We start from the raw sequence: 23,009 nt of genomic DNA on the forward strand, positions 1-23,009 counted from the left end.
TTTTTTTTTTTAAGTTCAATTTGACTTTTAATCATTAAAAATAATCCTAGAAGCATGCTCTGTTATGCATTGCCAAGCTGCATTGATGCATTTCATTACTTCTTGAAAGGTCACATATTAAAAACACTACTAGCAGTCAAACTAAAGAAAATAAAAAGATTTGAGATATTTTTTAAAAGCAGTTACTAAAACAGAAACAACTGTTATTTTCAATCTCTGGCTCACTATAAACTGACAAGATATGAATATGAATTTTACCAAGTAATGTATAATGACTGCTTCTGCTCACCACAACCACTTGCCAACAACTCAGTGTTATAGTTCATTTGGATGTTACATGTGGAACATGTCATCTAGATAACAAACCATCCTCGTTAAAGTAGATTTACTCTAGCTAATTTTTGATATTGTGACATCATTAACATAAAAAGCTAAGTAAATAACTATTCTCAAATTGTTTTTACAAAAGTCATTGCAACATTTTCAATTTCCAAACAAGTGAGAGACAATATCTGAGAAGTTGTAAGATGGTGCCATAATTGTCTAAATTGTAGTCATTCCACCAACAAATGTACTGAATAAGTGCTTTGGAAAGAGAGTCTGCCAGGGGCTCATCTGGAGTGTAAAGTACTTGATACGATGGGTCATGGCCTTGGGGAAATTAGTTTCCATCTGGGAAGACAGTACGTATAAATGGTACAACCTCTTTGCAATAAAATAAGAGAATAAGAGAAGAACCATGGGACTTCAGAAAGGAAACCATTTTATGCACGAGAGGTATCAGGGGCGACACCATAGCAAAGGTAGGCCTTATAGACTCGATGGATAGGAATTCTGAACTCCTAAGTTTCTACTCTTAAAATCAAAGTCCCAGGAAAATTCTCTGGCAATTTGTTTGTAAAGTTCGCATTTACTGAGCAACTGCTCTATGTTAAGAAATTCACAAATGTTACATGCACTCCTATATTTACAGCAGCACTATTTACAACAGCCATTTAGAAACAATCTAAATGTCCATTGACAGATGAACGGATAAGGATGTCCTATACATACACACACATACCAGAATATTACTCAGCCGTAAAGAAGTTCATCGCAGCACTGTTTATAATAGCCAGGACATGGAAGCAACCTAGATGTCCATCAGCAGATGAATGAATAAGAAAGCTGTGGTATATATACACAATGGAGTATTACTCAGCCATTAAAAACAATACATTTGAATAAGTTCTAATGAGGTGGATGAAACTGGAGCCTATTATACAGAGTGAAGTAAGCCAGAAAGAAAACACCAATACAGCATACTAACACATATATATGGAATTTAGAAAGATGGTAATGATAACCCTGTATATGAGTTAGCAAAAGAGACAGAGATGTATAGAACAGCCTTTGGACTCTGGGAGACAGTGAGGGTGGGATGATTTGGGAGAATGGCATTGAAATATGTATAATATCATATGTGAAACGAGTTGCCAGTCTAGGTTTGATGCATGATACAGGATGCTTGGGGCTGGTGCACTGGGATGACCCAGAGGTATGGTATGGGGAGGTAGCTGGGAGGGGGGTTCAGAATGGGGAACACGCGTATACCTGTGGCAGATTCATGTTGATGCATGACAAAACCAATACAATATTGTAAAGTAATTAGCCTCCAATTAAAATAAATAAATTTATATAAATAAAAAAAAAGAAATAATGTCATCTGCATCAACATGGATGGACCTAGAGATTACCATACTAAATGAAGTCAGTCAGAAAGAGAAAGACAACTACCATACGATATGACTTAAATGTGGACTCTAAAATATGATATAAATAAATATACCAAAGAAACAGAAACAGACTCATAGACATTAAGAACAGATCTGCAGTTGCCCAGGGGGAAGCAGGGCTGGGGGAGAGGATTGGAAGTTTGGGATCAGCAGATGCGAACTATGGGCTCCCCAGTGGTTCAGCAGGCAAAGAATCCACCTGCTATGCAGGAGACCCAGGTTCAATCCCTGGGTCAGGAAGATGCCCTGGAGAAAGAAACGGCAACCCACTCCAGTATTCTTTCATGGGAAATCCCAGGGACAGAGGAGCCTGGCGGGCTACAGTCCATGGGGTTGCAAGAGTCAGACATAACTCAGCAACTAAAACTACCACCACCAGATGCAAACTGTGGATGAACAATGAGGTGCTGCCATGGCACAGAGAACTATACTCAATCCTTTGATAAACCATAATGGAAAAGAATATGAGCTGAAACGATTTTGAAAAGGAATATATATATGAGTCACTTTGCTGTACAGCAGAAATTAACACAACATTGTAAATACCCTATACTGTAACAGAAATCTTTTTTAAGAAAGAAATTCATAAATGTTATCTCTTAGCTTCCAAACAAGCCTGTAATAATAGCTTGGTTATATCTGATTTACAAAGGACTCAGAGAGTCACTGACATTCCCAAGAGCCATTAGTTCTTACTGAACATTAGTAAGCCAAAATCATATTTATATCAACACAATAATTAATCACACAGGGAAGATGACAATCTTAACAAGAACAATCAAGGGTCAAAATCATTATATACTTTGAATATAAATATGGCTTGATATAATAAGGATTCAAATATGCCAAAAACAAATCACATCCTCCAAAATGTAACTGAAATGTCAAGAACTTACTATGCTTAATATACTTCCTTATTCTGTCTTCTAACATTAGTATTATGCAATAGTTTCATTTTACACTCAATTATTAAAATATGTACATATTTTAAAAGTTATTTACATTTTGTTTCTTAGTGTGTGATCCAAGAACCTTTTGTGTTAAATGTATCACAGGAGTGTGTTGTGTTAGTTGCTCAATTGCGTCTAACTCTTTGAGGACTATAGTCTACCAGGCTCCTCTGTCCATGGAATTTTCCAGGCAAGAATACTGGAATGGGTTGCCTTTCTCTTCTCCAGGGGATCCTCCCTGGAGAATTCAACCCAGGGATCGAACCCAGGTCTCCTGCATTGCAGGCAGATTCTTTATCATCTGCACCACCAGAGAAGCAAAAGGACGCATTAAAAATACAACCCCCAGAGCCCCACCCTAACCCACTTACCCAGGCTGCAGGGGCCCAGGAATCCGAATCTCCCCTTATCCCCAGGTGAGCACTAGCTGCACGTTCAAGTTTTCAAACCCTTCATCTGGAGTTTCCTTGGATACTCGTTTTCCTCTTGGTTTCTCTTCTACTGGAATGTGTCATTGCCACTTTAAACAATTCCTTTCAACATTCTCCAAATGTCTTCTAGTGAAGTCACAACACACTAACTAAAAGGAAAACGGCTTCTGAAACACTGAAGTTATACCACTGAAAAGAGGATCAGTTCAAACTCTTTGTACAAACCTTCTTTTCCTGTCTCCAGCTCAGCGAAAATGGCACTGAAAAATGCTCTGGGTTCTGTGTAGGCAGAAAAATGCCCCACCCCTACCCCAAAGGAGAGGGAAGCCTGGCGTGCTGTGGTCCATGGGGTCACAAAAGAGTCGGACACAACTGAGCAACTGAACAAAAGCAGCAGCCGCATCCGGACCTCCACCTACTAGACGCCAGCAGAGTGACCCACCACCTCCCAGTTATGACAATAAAAAGTGTCTCCAACTGTCCCCTGGGGACTCAAAATGGTCCCAGGCTGATACCCACTGGTCTGAGGCGTACATCAGTCTACCTGGTGTTCTGTGCTCTCTCCTTTCCTGCATCAGTTTCTCCCACTGCAGCAGAAGCCTGCAACCTGCGTGTATATTTCACTTACATTACAGCCGGCCTCACTCAAACTCTCCCATGAGTTCAGTCTGTCTGGCATTCTTAAAACAGCTCTAAGTCAAAACTCAACCACAGGCCTTTTCTAATGGCCCCAGTACGCTTACTCCCAGCCACAGGCCACGGAAACATGGCTGTTCCACAGTGACCTGACGATGAGCTCACAATCCATTCCACTGCTCGAAAGGCCAAAGCCTGCTACTTGACTGTTACAGAGAACTGTCGAAAGCTCTCTGCAATTTATTATCTTGACATCACTAATAAAAATTCTTTCAATCACAAGGTTTAACACAGTGTAAATCAAATACCCATGTGATTGACTTAGCCTGACTCTGATGACAGAACAGATGTCTGGGAATCAGATCGCAGGGCATAGCCACCATCTCAGAAAAAGAAATCAGTCTACCAAAGAAATAAGAGAATTTCCTCAACAAATTCTCTCTAAGAAAATGACTTAAACCGAGATGTTAAGAGATCCTGTTTTACGGAGTTCTTAATTCCGCTCAGACTTTCCACTTCGATTTCAAAAGAGCAAAACCGTAAATGGAAAACACAGCTCCTATTTTTACTGAAATCTTAAACAAAAAGTACAGCTTCTAAGATTGGATATTAAATTCATAAAATCACCATCAGTCTGTTTGAGGTGGAGGTGGTCGTCTGAGTTGCACAGACTGGTGGCTTGACACAATGCTCTTACAGGGAATACAATAAGCGTACAGGTCCTTGGTAACAACAAGTAACCAATAGCATTTTAACAGATCAACCTCAGTGCGTTAATCCTTTGTAACTGCGGCCATATTAATTAATTCTAAGACATTAGAATTCGACGTTTTTCTCTCACTGACCTTTCTTCAATGCACAATAATCTTATAAATTCTGCAAATAATGTCAGCTTACTCTGAAGGACTAAGGGCCCAGGTCCTGAACCAAACACCAAGCTCCTTCTGGATTCTCCTCCATTTCTGTAATGATACTGGCCTTTTGGCAGTCAATACTGCTCCCTACAGACTCACAGTTTCTCTTTTATCTTTTGGGAAGGTGGTACCGTTTAGTCACTAAGTCGTGTCCAACTCTTTTTTGACCCTACGAACTACAGCCCACCAGGCTCCTCTATCCATGGGATTCTCCCTCTTCTCCAGGGATCTTCCTGACCCAGGGATGGAATCCATGTCTCTCCTGCAGCTCCTGCATTGCAGGAGGAAATTTTTTTTTTTTTTTTCTTAACTGCTGAGCCACCGGGGAAGCCCTCTGGGAAGGTGTTACACATTCTCAATTTGTTTTGAGGATTTGAAATTCAAGCCTTCATGACACCCGAAGGGCTAATGGACAGGCAGGAAAAGAGTTTTCAGGGAGAGGTGAAGATGAATCCCCTATGCTATTTATTTTTAATATTAATTCACTTATTGATTTGGCTGTGTCGGGTCTTCGTTGCAGCATATGGGGTCTTCACTGAATCGTGTGGGGGCTTTGTGTGTCACAGCGCACTCTCTCTAGTTGTGGGACTCAGGCTCAGTTGCTCCACAGGATGCCAGGTCTTAGCTCCCAACCAGGGATCAAGCCCATGTCCCTTGCATTGCAAAGTGGATTCTTAACCACCGGATCACCAACAAGTCTCTTCTTTGCTATATAAAATTGGGTGCAGGAACTGCCAGGAAAGAAGATGACAAGATAGGGTGGGGAGAAAAGAAACTCAGACATCATACACACTGTCTTCAATATGCAAAATACCAAACTCTAAAGTGTTACATGATGAATGAAAACATCAAGACAGATAACAGCACAGAGACTGTGTCTCCAACCTGGCTACCCCCATCAAGCTGACGATGACAGCACCTTTGATACTAAAGTACGAAGGGTGGGTGAGTTTACAATCAGGTGGAAATACATACAAGCTAAGATTTCCAAAGACTGTCTACTAACAAACAGCTTTTATCTGGCTCATGGAGAAAAGCAGGGTGATGCTCTTAAAAGGATTGAGCAATAGAGCTTTGGTGCCTGCCAGATTTAATATTCCGTAACTGTAATTTTTACTTTGAAAGTTACTCAGGTATACAACACACTTTTCAAAAAATAATGTATATAGTAGCTCCTTATTTCTAAACCCACAATTACTAGCATATGAAACCAATTCTTGTTAGTCTTAGCCCCAGTTTTATGTATCTTGCTCGCTGCTAGGGAAATTGAAACATCTTATTTCCTCATTCAGCATTTGCTGAGTACCTAGGCCCCAAGGATATACATATGAATAAAATATGGTCCTTGCACTTTTCATGTAGTGGTGGGAGAATAAACAGTCAATAATAACAAATAATAATAAACTATGGCAGAGCCATAAAAAAAGCAGTACAAGTGGCAGAAAGGATATTTTTTCCATAAAAAAGGATACAAACTTGGGTTTCCCACCCTAACTCCCAACTTACAAATTATGTTTTCCATTGTGGATGGCTCACGGTGACCAAAGAATTTCAGTGTGATTCTTTTTGGTTCAAATCTTTCGGTTTGTTCATCTCCAGAACAGATTTAGCTACAATACTGGCCTCTGCTCTGGAACGTTCAGCTGACCAAGACAAGTTTTACGTGAGCATCAATCATTGATTTTCTTCTAGTCCACCACAGGATCTAGAATAGCAAGTTCACTTTATCCCACGTTCATGGCACCCCTACATGATTTTGTTAGCATTTCAGATCCAAGCTTTTACCTCATTTGGCTCTTTTAGTTTCATTTACTAGCTAGCAATTTTTAAAAAAAACAAATCAATGAATAGCGTCCGAGTGGCCACAGGGCATAAAGCATCACGGGAAATGTACAAGAGTTTGTCCTTGTCCTAAAAAAGCTCTCCACTCTTAGTCCGGGAGACAAACCTGTAAACAAACAATAAGGCGTGAATCAGGGGACCGCGGAGGAGTCCTGGGAGATGACAAGCAATGAACTTGGCAAGTGATGGGCTCCAAGTTGGAACACAGGTATTAATTATGTGCAGACTGGGGGAAGGTGTCTTCTATTTTTAAATCCCCCTTCCCAGAATGAACCAAGTTTGAAAAATCCACCTGGATAAGAAGCCAGGGAGTCACATAATGCTTAGCCAACAACACTTATTTTTAAAAGTCATATAATACTTGAGATGTCTGATGATAACACTTGACATGAAATTATAATTTTGAATCTTGGCTTATTTTCCCTCTGTACCCTCATCATTGGGTCTAGAGTGGTTTCTCAGAGCTTTCTCACAGATGGCTAGCTATGGGAGAAAACAATATTGGGGAAGGGAGAATTTTATATACTACCTGGGTATTATTTTGGAACAGATAAGATCAAAAGCCAGCTTCCAGGCAAATCTATTCTAAGACTAGCATCAAACATGTGCAAAAAGATTTTACTATAAAGAATGCTTTATCATGAACTTATTTTTGATGTATTTCGTTATAAAATTAGAAGGGTCAAATTAATTAATTTTTAAAAAAATTTAACCCTGTATACTAGGATTTTTCTCCAAATCCTATTTATTCTACCCGTTTTACTTGTATCCTGCTTCATTCATACTAGTGAAGGTTGATGTGTTTTCACAATAGTGTTTTGAGGGTTACTCTTCAGGTAAATTCAACAGGAACATTTGTCTTTTCAATCAGCTAATTCCTTTTTAAGCAGCTAAATGTTCACCTGCATTTGTTTTTCAATAGGTAACCAAGTGTGAATGTAAGTAAAAAGCATTTGATGAAATTCAGATAAAATTGTTTACAATTTCCTATTACTGCTCTTAATTCACTATTTTCCTCACCCATCATGCCCTGTTTTCTGTATCTATCACGCACTTCAAACTGAAATTTTTAGACACTAAATGGTTGTCTGAAAATGTTTGGTGCATGCTGAACTTACGAGTTTTTTTATTTTTTTCTTGCAACTTTCATCCATGACTGTTTGCCCGAAAGACCTTCTGTTTGAGCCAAAATTTTGTTTGTTTGGTTTTTTTCCCTAAATTCTGGCAATAACTTTAGACGTAGCTTTCATTTGTGCCACTGAATCTTAACAATGGCAAAAAAGGCTTCTTTATAGGACTGAATTATTTTAATTTTGCCAACCAGAAATGACAGAAGTAAATTAATGGGGTCGATGTCACATGGCAAAAGTGCAGGGTAAAATTAATCTTCTGTGACAGAGATAAGTGAAGTATGTACGATGCCAATGTTTAAATTACTTTCAGGATCTTCACTGACATTCTTGCTTCATAACCCAACTTCTTGGGTACTAGTTTAATTTCTCTTGATTTTTGAGAAAATGCACATATCTGTATCACATAAGTCTTGACTTACGTGGAATATCTTGAGTTATTTATAGGAAAATCTTATTTTCAAATTCTGAATAACAATACCATATACTCTATCAATCATTATAATTTTCATTCTGTCTTACATCAGAAGGTGGCTTTTAAGCCAAAATGTTACTTTTTTATCTACAGATGGTTTGATATGCTTTGCTTCACAAAGAACCTGGCTGTCTTTTGGCTGGTACACTTTTCCAGCTAAAAATGAGAAACTGAAGGCAGAAAGCTGAGTAGGAACACCGGATGGGGAATTCAGATAGACTTTTACAGCATATTTTCATTATTTTCTCTAAGAGATCTGAATATTCAGCAAGCTAGTAAGGTTCTGGTTTGAATATAAATTGACACCACTATTTTAATTTCACCAAAAAAAAAGAGAGAGAGAGATCTGTAGAATTGAAACTACCAAACAGGGAGGGAAAAAGGAAGGGAAGAAAAAAGTTAATCTTTTTTGAAAAAAGAGGGGATACATGTATGTGTGTGTCTGATTAACTTTGCTATACAGTAGAAACTAACACAATATTGTGAAGCAACTATACACCAATGAAAATTAATTAAAAAATACTGGAAATACAGGGGGGGTGTGTGTGTGTGCATGTGTGTGTGTGTGCATGTGTGTGCGTGCATGTGTGTGCATGTGTGTGTGCATGTGTGCATGCGTGTGTGTCTCTGATTCACTTTGCTGTACAGTAGAAACTAACACAACATTGTGAAGCAACTATACTCCAATAAAAATGAATTTTAAAAAACTGAAAATAAATCAATAAATATTCCAAAAAAAAAAAAAGGCAAGAAGGTAAGGAAAGGAGGGAGGGACAGAGAAAATAAAAAATAGTAGAGTCAGTTTTTATGGGGGAGGTTAAGTTCAAACATTAAACAAATGTCATATATAATTCAAATTCACTTTGAAAATCCCTGATCTTTCCCATAAGTCACTGCAAACATGATTTTGTGTAGACAACACTTGACAGCAACTTTTACATACACAGAAGTCTGGGAACCACTGGGTTAGACTCACTGGAGGGACACACAATAATGTCCAAACATTCAAACCATTCCTCTCTTATTATTACATCCCTCGAGTGAAAGGCAAGAATTAGCTGAAGAATGCTAAAGTGGCCGTGCTTTCCAGCAGGTTTTGATTCATTCTGTTGTAACAGGAAACCCCTTTAACTCTAGTGCCTATTAATAAATTTATTGTTATTGCAGCTCCATATCTTGTGTTTTTAATGATGTGGCATGAAGAGCAACTTTAAAAGTCTTTTCTTTAAAAAATACTGAATCTGGTTGCTAGTTTAAAAAATGAAACATGTAACCAAATAAGTACCAGAGATTTTCCAAGGTCTTTCATGCTTGTTTTTTTTTTTTTTTTTTCTTGTTTTCCCTTGCTTCTCCACTGTTTTGGAGTATTTTAACCCTGGTCTCCCCCATGAAGTACAGATAATAAAACTCGAACAGAATGTGAAGGACTTAATTAGATAAGGATGCTGTCCTGGCTCCTGGCTCTGTACCCTGGATTTCTGGTGAGAGCAGGCAGCCCGAGGCCAAGGCTACTGTTTACAGCAGCCCCCAGAAGTCTGCTCAGCCCCCAGACACCTCTTTCTACTCCTTCCCTTTCTTCCTTTTTGTTTTCTAGTCCACAGTGTCCTGAGCTCCAAAATAAATTCTCATCCATTATACCTCCACTCCAGTAGCTTTAAAACTTTCAAGTGAAACAAATCACATGGAAGCCCACTGGCCATATAATTCTTAAACAGCCAGAAAGAAGGATAAGCTTTACCACGAATGTGGGACACAGAAAGCGTGAAAGGACTCTTTTTATTTTTTTTCTTTATGAGTGAATTGACATGTGCCTAAGGAAACAGTCGATCATTTTAGAAAACATCAAATTCCTAGTGTTTTAATTAGGAATGATTTGAATTATTACATCGAGGAGAGACTAGCTTCTAGAGATTGAAGGATGTCATCAAAAAAAAACTGAAACATTCAATTGGTGGTGGAGCTAAGAAAAAATTTTGTATGGGAAAGGGATGGATGGGGGAAGAGGTATAGAATTTAGGGGCTCTCTAATAAATCACTAAGGAAAGGGGATGAGATACTGATGACTGATACTCCTCCGGCTCAACTTTTCTGGGGATCCTTTTATTTGGGGGGGCAGGGCTACTCAGTTCCTTTGCAAGTCTCTACCTCTGTGCATCTCAGCTGTAAATTTTGGAAGGAAAGGTGCCGCTGAGGATGACAGAACGTGTCAATCAACCATGTGCCCAGGTAAGTCTTGCAGCCAGGCTGGCATGGTCTCTGCTGTAATTCAATCCTCAGAACCCCGGGTGACGCCACAGAGGACACATGAGTCCAGCAGCCTCGCCAGAGCACCATTTAGAGGAAAGGCGCAGAGTTGCCACGTGTACCATGCACATTAAGGAACACCCATAAGAGCCACTCAGGACGACCCTGGGGCACCCCAGACTCAAAGCGGGGGAACAATGAACGATGATGCACCACCAACAAGCAAGGCTGCAGCGGTTTGCGGGATTTGCGGGCAGGCTCTGCCTTCAATACCCCAAGTTGCAGCTGCACACCTCCATCTTTGCCGTTCCCATTAGCTCACCCTTGTCTGGCTGAAAAGAGCTCAGTGAATCAATGGCTTCTGTTGAACTGTTTATATATTTTTCAAGTCCTGATTAGGCCATTAGTCACTGAACATATTGCACAGTCAACTCGAGTAGCTGCAATTATGCAACTTCCCAAGAACATACCAGGAGCATTTACAGTGAGACCACGGTGCCAGCGAAATGTGAAATGGAGATTATTTGTCAGCAATTTTAAGAACCCTGCACTTCAATGCCAATGGAAACATATCGTGGCAGATAACAGAAGCTGGGAGGGAAAAAAGATGTGTGATGAAAGTGCCCATGTTGACTCTTCTGAACACAGCTGGGACCTGAAAATGAGAGCTCCCTGTACAACAAACAATTGCCAGAAAACCCTGCTTGATGTCACCTATCCCCTTAATGGTAATGTCCCCCAAAGCCTTGAGGGACTGCAGCCGCCAGAGGCCCAGAACTCCTGAGTCCTGACCTCACTCTCAGGGAGCAGCTGGTTCCCCTTCAGAGCGCTCCCCCCATACCTGCCCACATCTGTACCCAAACACAGTGAACATCAGCTCCCACACGAAGCACCTCCCTCCTCCTTTCTACTCTCTGTTCTCACTTTTCATTTTCAAAATCAGCAATAATCTTGTAATTTGATATTCGAGGATTTCTCATTCGAAGCAACAAAGGACATTCATGAAAGAAAAGAAGGAACATGGAGAGGGGGAGTCGCACCATCTCTTTTTATCAGAGGACCACTGATCAAGCGGTTCAGTGCTGAACCACTTCCACAGGCACTGCCTGGGGTAAACCGACGGCATACATGACATCAAGGAAATTTGCAAGGGATTGGCAGTTCGCAACCTCCCGGCAGAGAAATCTGAAATGATCGGTCATGAGAAGTGGGTCAGCGCCTCTACATTTGCTGCACAAGTAATAACACAAGCAAGAACCTTCCTAAGAGTGTTTTATAGTATTTTTCATGGCACAACGGGTACTTTTTGGTCTATTAATCCACACTTTCCTACTTCTATTCATATACTTTATATGTATTTATTTGTTGAGTTATATATTTAAGCCGAACTTGGAACGACAGTTATTTTTAAGAGGCTGCCAACATGAGTCAGGAAGAACCTCAGAAACCTGGCTTGCACTGGCTCTGGCATTAGGAGCCTTGACAGCCAAAACCAACCAGAAGGTTGATGAGATCCAGGTTTCCAAAACATGAGAGAAAAGAAAAGGCATCCTTTGCCTTCTTCCATCAGGCCTTTAAAAATATGTATCAGGCTATTTACCAAAAAGGACTCCTTCTGTAAGGTCACCAACCACTTGCTGGTGTGTTCAGAGTGCAAAACTAGATGTCCATTCATCAGTCTAGCTTCAAGCAAGATACAGCTTTCTTCACCTTGGACGGGGACAAGGTACGGAAGAGATATGGTACCCAATGGGCCAACACACTGGAGGCATCCAACACAGCTGCTTTCTAAACGAACAGCCCTGAGCCTCTGCACAGCCTTCCAAAACTAATTGTGGCTGCGGGGATGAAGAGGACAGTTTCTCGGCTTCTGTGCCTTTAAGGTTATTTCAACTTTCCACCTCTGTTAACCCTCCCGCAGGAACTTTTGACAGAGAGCTCTCCTTAATTCTCACAGGCAGCGACGACGTCTAGAAGAAAAACATCTCCTTCCTCACTAGATACCTGAAAAGTCGAGTCCTCTGCCTCCCCTCTCTTGGAGATCAGATTCAAGGGGGCTTGAAGACGACCTGAGAGTGTTTATGACAGACAGACTCCTCCTGGATTTCAGCTTGGGACAAACAAACCTTTCACATGAGTCCTTGCAAACAGACAGTGCTCTGTTTGAATGTCTGAACCCCATTCTAGTACAAACATGCTTGGCAACCTAGTGCCAGCATTTTCTTCTTGGCAAACTGCTCTGCCGCCACTATGGATATTACCACTTCGGGATCCCTGCGACTTTCCTTTCCTCCCCCGCGCCCCGTCCCCATTCCCCTGAGATACTATCTGTGCCCAGGCGGTACGGGCGGAGGCTGTGCCTCTAGGTGCCAAGGAGCTGTCAGCGCCCCTGGCAGGGGCCTGGTCTGTGCCACACTTCTTCTCCTGGCGCCCCCGTGGCCTGACACCAGGACAAAATACGGCCACTTTTTCATCATCTGACTGTTAACTCAGATGCAGACCACAGGGCCGACAAATCAGCTCGCGGGTGATAGCTCAGAGGCACGGGGACATCCAGCAGTATCTTGACTCCAGGGATTTTCTTCTCTCATCTCCTAAGTTTCTCTTCACAGGGGACACGGTAGAGAGAAATCACCTTTCTCAGCTCTCATCTCTGTTCCTTTGTGAAGATCTTAAGACTCCTCTGACAGCAGGAAAGCTGCAGCCCTCGCAGCTGATGAATCCATCCCCCTCTTCTCATTTAAAACTTTCTCTTATGAGAGTCTCAATTCCTTACTGGATGATCAAGAGCTAGTTTTTGTAGAGACTAAAACAGAAGAGTTGGAAGTGGTCTTAAAGATCATTTGATTTTGTGGCTTCATGAACTGAGACTCTAATTTAGAGATCCTTGGGCCTCAACCTCTGCTCACTGCCCACTCCCCACCCCCACCCCCAAGTCTTTGGCTCATTCAACAGAGGCTGGTGGGAGGCCTAGAATTCTCCAGGGGTTTCTGAAGCCACATTTGAAAACCACTGATGTAATCCAACTTCCTCATTTTCCTAAAGCCCAGAGAAGTTAGGTTATTTGTTAAAGGCCACACAACAGTTAATGACAGGCCAGAGACTTCACCCTAGACCCTGCTGTGCCAGGCCAGTGACATTCTTTCCCACTCCTTCCTAAGTATTTAGCATTCTGCAAAACCATAATCATTGAGTCTCTGCTAATAAGGATAATGCCTTCTCAATGAATACATAATTCATTTCTTTGAATTCATTATACAACCTCTACATTTTTAGAGTCTTATATGCAAGTGAAGTGTCACCTTCCTAGGAGTGTTTTCTAACAGAATAAAGGATTCCTCATTAATTCACCTTCATATTCTAAAGGTGCACGAGTCTTTACAGTGAACAAACCAGAAGTATACTGAATGAAACTTTCTTTCGGAAAACCGAGGAAATGATCAACGGACTGACATATTTGCTAACTTTTGCCAACAAAATACACACATACACACCCCCTTCAGCTTACAGCTCCAGGAATTATTACGTAAGGAAAAAAGTTAAAAGCTTTCACTGCCATACCAGGTGAACCGGTAAGTACACGGGAAATTTTGTTCACTACTATACTCCATTTTCATCACTCGTGCCACTTATATATGAGCTTGGAACACACACTGGAGAAGGAAATGGCAGCCCACTCCAGTATTCTTGCCTGGAGAATCCCACGGACAGAGGAGTCTGGCGGGCCACGGTCCGAAAGATCGCAGAGAGTCGGATATGACTGAAGCGGCTAAGCGTGCACGCACTGGAAGTCAAATAATAAGACTGCATTTTGCTAGACTATTCTAGAATGAAGCCTTTGGCCAAATGATCGTGGCCTCTCCAGCCCCTCTCCCCCACCCCCCATTATTGAGAACGAGTTGGGTACAGACTCTGGGTTTTCCCTTTACTGGTGAGGAACAATTGAATGAGTAACAACTGAGGGCACAGAGGTGGTTCCCCCGCCCACAGACCCGGACGCATCTCTGCACATTGTGAAAGGCAGGCTCAGGATTACTGCTGCACGCACACCACATGCCAAAAACCCACCACTTTTAAAGTCAACTTAGGTAAAACCCAGCAGTCTTCCCTGTTAGAAGCTGGAGAAGGCTGCTCTCTGCTCATGGTAAGATGCATCAAGGAGTCAGATTTTGTTAAGTCTGCATCTAACTTACACAGCTGACATTAAATGTTTACAGGTATTCATTGTGTACAGGTGATTAAAAAAAGAAGTTAGCCTTTACTGCACGGCAACAAATCAGGAAACAGAGAAACTGGTCATTGCTAAACCTTTAAACTGTTAAAAGATGAAACATGCTTCAAGTGGTACCAAGCCCTTCAACAAAAATATAATGTCACAAAGTGAGATATTTTCTTTTTCAGTAAGTTCTTTTGAGAGCAGAAAGTATTGACTTTGGCTCCACCTGTTATGTATTTACTATCTCTAGTCTATATACAAACTTTTAAAACTGGAAGACCTCCAGGAACAACAACTTTAAGTAATACCTGGTTAAGATGGTTAATATAACTGTATACAAATATTAACTATTTTGGATAATTAAAAGAATATCAATGTCAAATTTCCTTAATTGAAATGTTTGTATTTTTTTTAATTTCTGTATTTCTGAAGAATCTTTCACACATGCCTACAAATTCACAAGAATGCAAATTCAAAAAATTACTCAAAACGTATTGACTTTTAGCATCTTGATACTATATCTTGCAAGGCATGATGGTACAAGCAATAGTGCTTCCAGTAATACCTTGTTAAAAAGATTATATATAATCATCCTACAGTAAATAACACAGACTCTAAAACTTAAAAACCATATCAGATTCTGAAATACATAATGTCTCCTTCTGAGCTTCCAACCTTATAGTCTTCTGAAGTACTATGTCCAGAAGCATGAAAATCAGAGGCCATCTCCAATCTGGTAACATACCATGAATTAGTGAATTAGTCTCATAGTTCTTGCTCTAATTAAGGTTCAATAGAAAAGCACCCATTCACTATTCCAAGAGACAACCAGAGTTTCTGGTTGTGTAGTTATTTCCCTCATAGGGGTCCACCTCAAAGGTATGAGACACACAGGTTTTCGAGAATTATGCTGGAAACAGATGTTAGCGTAAGATGAAATACACAGGATAGTCAAACTTGCTGAAAATAAAGATTCTTGGACACTAGACCCACTCAATATTATACTTCAAGCTAGAAACAAAGAAGATTAACTAACGTATTCATACTGGGGGCCAATTTTTTTTCCATCAATAACATGCAGAAAACCTTAAGAGCCTTTTCCGACAAGATTTCTTTTAAGCCCTACAAATACTTTTAAGTACAACCTCCCTAGACTTAAAAAAAAAAAAAAAGTTTATTTAAAGGTATAAATGAAGTCAATCAAATAAACAACAAATATTTACTGAGAACTTTTTATGTGGCCAGGATTATGTTTCTAAATCCCATTACAAAATTATTTAACTTTATAAAGAATGTCAATAAATAGTCTTCCAAAATGTGCCTGGGGCTGTAATTCCATCTAGTTTCTATGATGACACCGTAAACCCTGGATGGAATTACAATCTTAATGTGGACAATCAGGGTGCACTACTCTTCGTGCTTGGGGAATCCATGATGAACTCAACTTCTAAAATAATAACCACCAAGCCTTTGGCATGTAATTACAACCAGAAAGCCAAGCCATCCACTGGCTGGTACATAAGAAATGTTCCATTGAAAAGTACTCTCACCTCACTGTAACAAAATCTAGTTAATATATCTGAAAAACCTCTTCATCTCCAAAATTAAACTTTCTACTTTTGTCACGAGAAAATATCCAAAAGGGTTTACTTTACAGATATGTTAATATATTTGGTAGTGACCAGACCATCTGATATGACCAGTAAATTCATAGAATCTTCCAATCTCACCTTCAGACACCTAAAACGAAAGTCCATAAAGGGCAATATATTAAGAAACAAGGGGGAAAAAATCATACTTAAGAGCCCTAAGAAATCACTGGCATTTCTTCTAATTCTTTGAGATGAACCTGACTTCTATTAACATAAACAAAGCAAAGTGCCTTGTGTCTGCAAGAGGGGGAACAAAAAAAGATTTATCTGGAGAGATTAAACTCAGGATTATAGAAAAATGAATTTAGTAACAAACCCAGAATTTTCCTGGGAAAACAAAAGACAATGATACTATGAATCAGTGTCTCTTTTTTTTTTTCCTCAAGAAGCCTGGATAAAAGAATAAAAACACATACACACCACACACACACACACACACACACACACACACACACACACACACCCACACCCACACACACACGATAATAAGCACCAGGGGAATGAAGGCAAACATGCAAGTAAATTCAATCTATATATCCGTATTTAGGACACATATGGCTTCCTTTATCATACTTAACTTTATTTGGTACTTGTAGAGGTCACCAAACCTGAATAAAAATCAGTATTGCCATAGCAACTAAGAGGCTGGAAAAAAACCTCTGTCCGAAGTTCTCATCAAATCCAATATAAGGCATACAGAAACTGTCCTTTACGTAGCCACCTTTAACACCATCATGCTTCTAACAGCAAAGGTATATAACATTCCCATGAAAACTCAGTTCCTCCAGGGACCACTTGTGGATTATGCTCACTGAGTTCCTGCAGCACTAACAGTTGAGAACTTACTAATAGCATTAGCTCTCCAGCTTATTTTCAAACTCCAGGCAGTTGTATCACAGCGGTTACCTAAAGTAAAAAGCAGTCAGGAGATAGTAGGCCAAAGCAACTTTGATGAATTTCCATGAATATGAAACATATCATTTCCTGGCTTTTCTTAAAAAACCTTGTTTTTTTAAAAAAAATGGACTGATGAAATCTCTGCCTCTTGGGAGTCCATCCCTCTCCTATAACCTGGGAAAACACACATGGTACAAGTGAATAATTTTTCTTAGAAGAAATAATTCCTCTTCTTCCTTTTTTTGGTGGGCGGGCAGGAGGTGGGGGTGGCGGTGGCTGTGCTGGTCTTAGCTGGGCACGTGGGATCTAGTTCTCTGACCGGGGATCAAACCCAGGCTGAAGTGGTAGAGTCTTAGCCAATGGACCAACAGGGAAGCCCCAAGAAATAATTCTTGAAATAGCTCTGAAGTCACAGAAAGAATAAGAAGAAAGAGGGCCCTAAGCTTAACTCCAGAGGTAAGGTGGTACTAGTCTATCAACTCAGTTAAGAGTTCAAGGCTTTCCTGGTTGAGGCCTCTATCTCAGTGACAGGAAAAATGCCTGACTCTGGCCTTTGCCCACGGTTCTCTGAGGAAACTCAGAAACGGTTAAGTACCTGTTCAACACTGAAGCACACTAACATTGAAGGCTGAGTAATTTTCGACAAGTTGTAACATGCTGTTGATGGAATATAACCATCCTCGCTCAACATAAAACAGCAAACCAAAAAATAAAATAAGGGGAATGGGGAAAAGAAGGAGTTCCTTATACGCCCACTTTCTACAGAATATTCCTGGTGACCCTTGCTGTCCTACTCAATAACAAACGAAAATGAAAATGTTAGCCACTCAGTTATGTCCGACTCTTTTGCGATCCCATGAACTGGATAGCCTGCCAGGCTCCTCTGTCCATGGAATTCTCCAGGCAAGAATACTGGAGTGGGTAGCCATCCCCTCCTTTAGGGGATCTTCTTGACCCAGGGATTGAACCCAAGTCTCCTGCATTATAGGAAGATTCTTTACCATCTGAACTACCATGGAAGTAATGGGGCTACCTAAAATGCACTGCCATTCTAGAACTACCAATAAACTACTTCAAAAATTAAACGTAACATCTTGAGATTCCCACTAATCACATTCCTGCCAACTACCAAAAGCTGGTTAGATAGTTCTTCCTTCCTCTCAATGCTTTACTGAAAGGAAGCATGAAAATAGATATGCTTGGTGGTGTGTGTTTGTGTGTGTAAACATATACCTTTCCTATATGCAGCAGGAATTTCCTGTCTGGTATATTTTAAAGCAAATCAAGACAATACTCTTCAGGACAGAGCCTGTGAGTCAGGCAGTATTATGGGGCTAAAATGCCTGGGACTGCTTAAGTCATAGGAAAGCAAGTTTAAAGGCCTGGGGCTATTCCACTCCAGACAGAAAAGAATGGGAAAGAAGATGAACTGTGCTGGCAATTAGAATGTTTTTTGATAAATGTTCTCATTTGTTTCCTCATTTGGAGTTTTTAGCAACTACAGGAGAACAAGATGAAACAATCAAAAATGGTACTATTTAAGACCTACTGTATAGCACAAGAAACTATAGTCAACATCTTATAATAATTCATAATGAAAAAGAATCAAAAACTGAATATATATACATAACTAAATATTTATATATAACTGAATCATTTTGCTGTATACCTGAAACACCACAAATTATATTTCAATTTTAAAAATGAAAAAAAAAAAAGGTTTAAATGGTAAACCATAGAGGAATAAGTTGTTTTTTAAAAAGTATTATTTGTTCTCTGGTTGGAGAAGCTCTCGGAGAATACAGACAGTCCTGATGGATCATGATATTCAGATCTCAATGCCATCGGCAACTTGACCTTCTCCAGGCTACACAGCCCAGTACTGTCATGCCTCCACTTGGAAACTAGATACATGGAGGACATTTGTTTATTCACATTACCGAAGAGGTAAACTCCAAAGCTCTCCTGGACGTGTGACAGGTCTCCAGCAGCTCCTTATTCTTTACAAGTAATTAACCTCTTGATGGGCTTAGAGCAGTCACAGCGTTAGAAGCCACAACACACAGCTGATAAGTTGTAAACCCTGGGGAGAGAATAATTGCAAAATAGATTTCCAGGCTCATTGGAAAATAGATTTCCACTTACTGAAAAAAAAAAAAGTACACTCAACTTTTCAGGAATATCTGAATCACAGAATTGCGACATTGGCAGGGAATTTAGAAAATGATGCTACTGCAACTTCTGACACCAATAACAAGAAAATGGAGGTGTAAAGAGTGACTTGCCCAGATATAGTCTCAGTTCAGTTCAGTTCAGTCGCTCAGTCGTGTCCAACTCTTTGTGACCCCATGAATTGCAGCACACCAGGCCTCCCAGTCCATCACCAACTCCCGGAGTTCACCCAAACTCATGTGCATCGAGTCGGTGATACCATTAGTCTACTGGACACAAATTGGGTTAGCACTGCCTCAAGTCAGAGCTGACTATCCAGCGTGGCAAACTTTCACATCCAAGCCCCTTCATAAATCATGCTGGTGCCATTCAGACAACCTTCCTGCCCTTAGGTCACCCGATTACATTTTAGGAAAGGACTAGGAGATAATGACTAAGCTATGAAAACTGAGAATGCGACAAAGGAAAGGCGTGAGATAAGAGAGACAATAAGAAAAGAGCCGAAAGACAACTTATGATTTCAGTGCTTGCAAACACCACTTGCGCTTTTCCCTGCCTTTAAGCGCATGATGAAATTTGTGATACAAGCCTCATGTACTCCGCAGTGATGAGGACAACTTCTGGCCAGAATCTCATGGAACGTGTCACAGAAACATTCCTTTCGAAGCAGGTCCCAAATCTTGACATGCTCCTTTCACCACGGTCATCACTAAGTCTCACAGCAAAGCTCCTGAGGGTAGGGACCTGTTCTGGCTAGTTCACTATGATACTCCCTGGACCTGGGGAATATGAAGCCCAGAGCACATACTCTGTACACTTTACTGAAAGGATGAATAAAACCTCCTAAGAGGAAAGAAGAAGAAACATGCATAGTTAGGAAACGCATATGCAGTATTATCATTTCCTCTAAGGAAATATGAAAAAAATACCGATTTAAAATGTAAACAAATGTGAAAAGATAGGGCTTTTTTAATTTGTAAAAAGTTAAAAATGTGAAGCACCTATTAAACAGTTACCATCACTTCCATTTATGAAGTAGGTACCATTAGCTAAGCCAACACAGTTCTCATGTTATAAAGGGCTTACAGCCCCAAGCACAACATCAAGAAAACACATTAATTAAAAGGGGGCAAATAAACAGTTACTGGGAAGATACCCTGAACAAATAATAAAAGAAAAAGCAAATGTAGTTGGAACAGAATAGAAATGGAAGCTCTAGGCACTGGGTGTCAGACAGAATAAAGGTGATCATTGTGTATATTCCAATGACCACTGTATAGTTCATATAATTGACTTGTGTGCAACCACTGAAATCAACATTTATTTCTGTGCTTTTAAATACGAACCTATACTTTAGCAGCTCTATCTCAGCCCCAAATAAACTATCTGACAAATAATTTGAACAATTACTTTGGGTCCTCGTATAACTTGCTGGCTCTCTAATGAAATAAACATAAATTAAGCATCAGTTCAGTTCAGTTCAGTCACTTCATCGTGTCTGACTCTTATCGCAGCACGCCAGGCCTCCCTGTCCATCACCAACTCCCGGAGTTTACCCAAATTCATGTCCATCGAGTTGGTGATACCATCCAGCCATCTCATCCTCTGTCGTCTCCTTCTCCTCCTGCCCCCAATCCTTCCCAGCATCAGGGTCTTTTCCAATGAGTCAACTCTTCACATGAGGTGGCCAAAGTATTGGAGTTTCAGCTTCAGCATCAGTCCTTCCAGTGAACACCCAGGACTGATCTCCTTTAGGATGGTATGGTTGGATCTCTTTGCAGTCCAAGGGACTCTCAAGAGTCTTCTCCAACACTACAGTTCAAAAGCATCAATTCCTCGGCACTTTCTTCACAGTCCAACTCTCACATCCATACATGACCACTGGAAAAACCATAGCCTTGACTAGTCGGACCTTTGTTGGCAAAGTAATGTCTCTGCTTTTTAATATGCTATCTAGGTATACGTAGGTATAATATGAACAAATTAATTATAAGATTCGCCAATTTTAAAAACTCAGGAAAGACAATTAGATCCAATTAAGGCACTGGTCATAGCAAGCATCCTCTTCCAACAACACAAGAGAAGACTCTACACATAGACATCACCAGATGGTCAACACCGAGATCAGATTGATTATATTCTTTGCAGCCAAAGATGGAGAAACTCTATATAGTCAACAAAAACAAGACCAGGAGCTGACTGTGGCTCAGATCATGAACTCCTTATTACCAAATTCAGACTCAAATTGAAGAAAGTAGGGAAAACCATTAGACCATTCAGGTATGACCTAAATCAAATCCCTTATGATTATACAGTAGAAGTGAGAAATAGATTTAAGGGACTAGATCTGATAGATAGAGTGCCTGATGAACTATGGAATGAGGTTCGTCACATTGTACAGGAGACAGGGATCAAGACCATCCCCATGGAAAAGAAATTTAAAAAAGCAAAATGGCTGTCTGGGGAGGCCTTACAAATAGCTGTGAAAAGAAGAGAAGCAAAAAGCAAAGGAGAAAAGGAAAGATATAAGCATCTGAATGCAGAGTTCCAAAGAATAGAAAGGAGAGATAAGAAAGCCTTCCTCAGTGATCAATGCAAAGAAATAGAGGAAAACAACAGAATGGGAAAGACTAAAGATCTCTTCAAGAGAATTAGAGACACCAAGGGAACATTTCATGCAAAGATGGGCTCAATAAAGGACAGAAATGGTATGGACTTAACAGAAGCAGAAGATATTAAGAAGAGGTGGCAAGAATACACAGAAGAGCTATACAAAAAAGATCTTCACGACCAAGATAATCACGATGGTGTGATCACTCACCTAGAGCCAGACATCCTAGAGTGTGAAGTCAAGTGGGCCTTAGAAAGCATCACTGTGATCAAAGCTCATGGAGGTGATGGAATTCCAGTTGAGCTATTTCAAATCCTGAAAGATGATGCTGTGAAAGTGCTGCACTCAATACACCAGCAAATTTGGAAAACTCAGCAGTGGCCACAGGACTGGAAAAGGTCACTTTTCATTCCAATTCCAAAGAAAGGCAATGCCAAAGAATGCTCAAACTATCGCACAACTGCACTCATCTCACATGCTAGTAAAGTAATGCTCAAAATTCTCCAAGCCAGGCTTTAGCAATACGTGGACCGTGAACTTCCAGATGTTCAAGCTGGTTTTAGAAAAGGCAGAGGAACTAGAGATCAAATTGCCAACATCCACTGGACCATGGAAAAAGCAAGAGAGTTCCAGAAAAACATCTATTTCTCCTTCATTGACTACGCCAAAGCCTTTGACTGTGGGATCACAATAAACTGTGGAAAATTCTTCAAGAGATGGGAATACCAGAACACCTGACCTGCCTCTTGAGAAACCTGCATGCAGGTCAGGAAGCAACAGTTAGAACTGGACATGGAACAATAAACTGGTTGCAAACAGGAAAAGGAGTACGTCAAGGCTGTATATTGTCACCCTGCTTATTTAACTTCTATGCAGAGTACATCATGAGAAACGCTGGGCTGGAAGAAACACAAGCTGGGATCAAGATTGCCGGGAGAAATCTCAATAACCTCAGATATGCAGATGACACCACCCTTATGGCAGAAAGTGAAGAGGAGCTAAAAAGCCTCTTGATGAAAGTGAAAGTGGAGAGTGAAAAAGTTGGCTTAAAGCTCAACATTCAC

The 23,009-nt window shown here is 40.4% G+C and overlaps 1 protein-coding gene across 9 annotated transcripts in view; it reads right to left on the minus strand.

Moving 5' to 3' along the window:
• ATXN1 (ataxin 1) overlaps positions 1–23,009 on the minus strand; it is a 421,786-nt gene that overhangs the window by 321,616 nt on the left and 77,161 nt on the right. For 2 of the 9 annotated variants that reach the window (XM_018038744.1, XM_018038748.1), the window contains one exon: positions 19,103–19,245. The exons of the other annotated variants lie outside the window; for them this stretch is intronic. The gene's annotated coding sequence lies outside the window, so the exon portion shown is untranslated. The remainder of the gene's footprint in view (positions 1–19,102; positions 19,246–23,009) is intronic. 9 annotated transcript variants of the gene reach the window in all.

The sequence above is a fragment of the Capra hircus genome, chromosome 23, assembly GCF_001704415.2.
Source record: "Capra hircus breed San Clemente chromosome 23, ASM170441v1, whole genome shotgun sequence".
NCBI lineage: Eukaryota > Metazoa > Chordata > Mammalia > Artiodactyla > Bovidae > Capra > Capra hircus.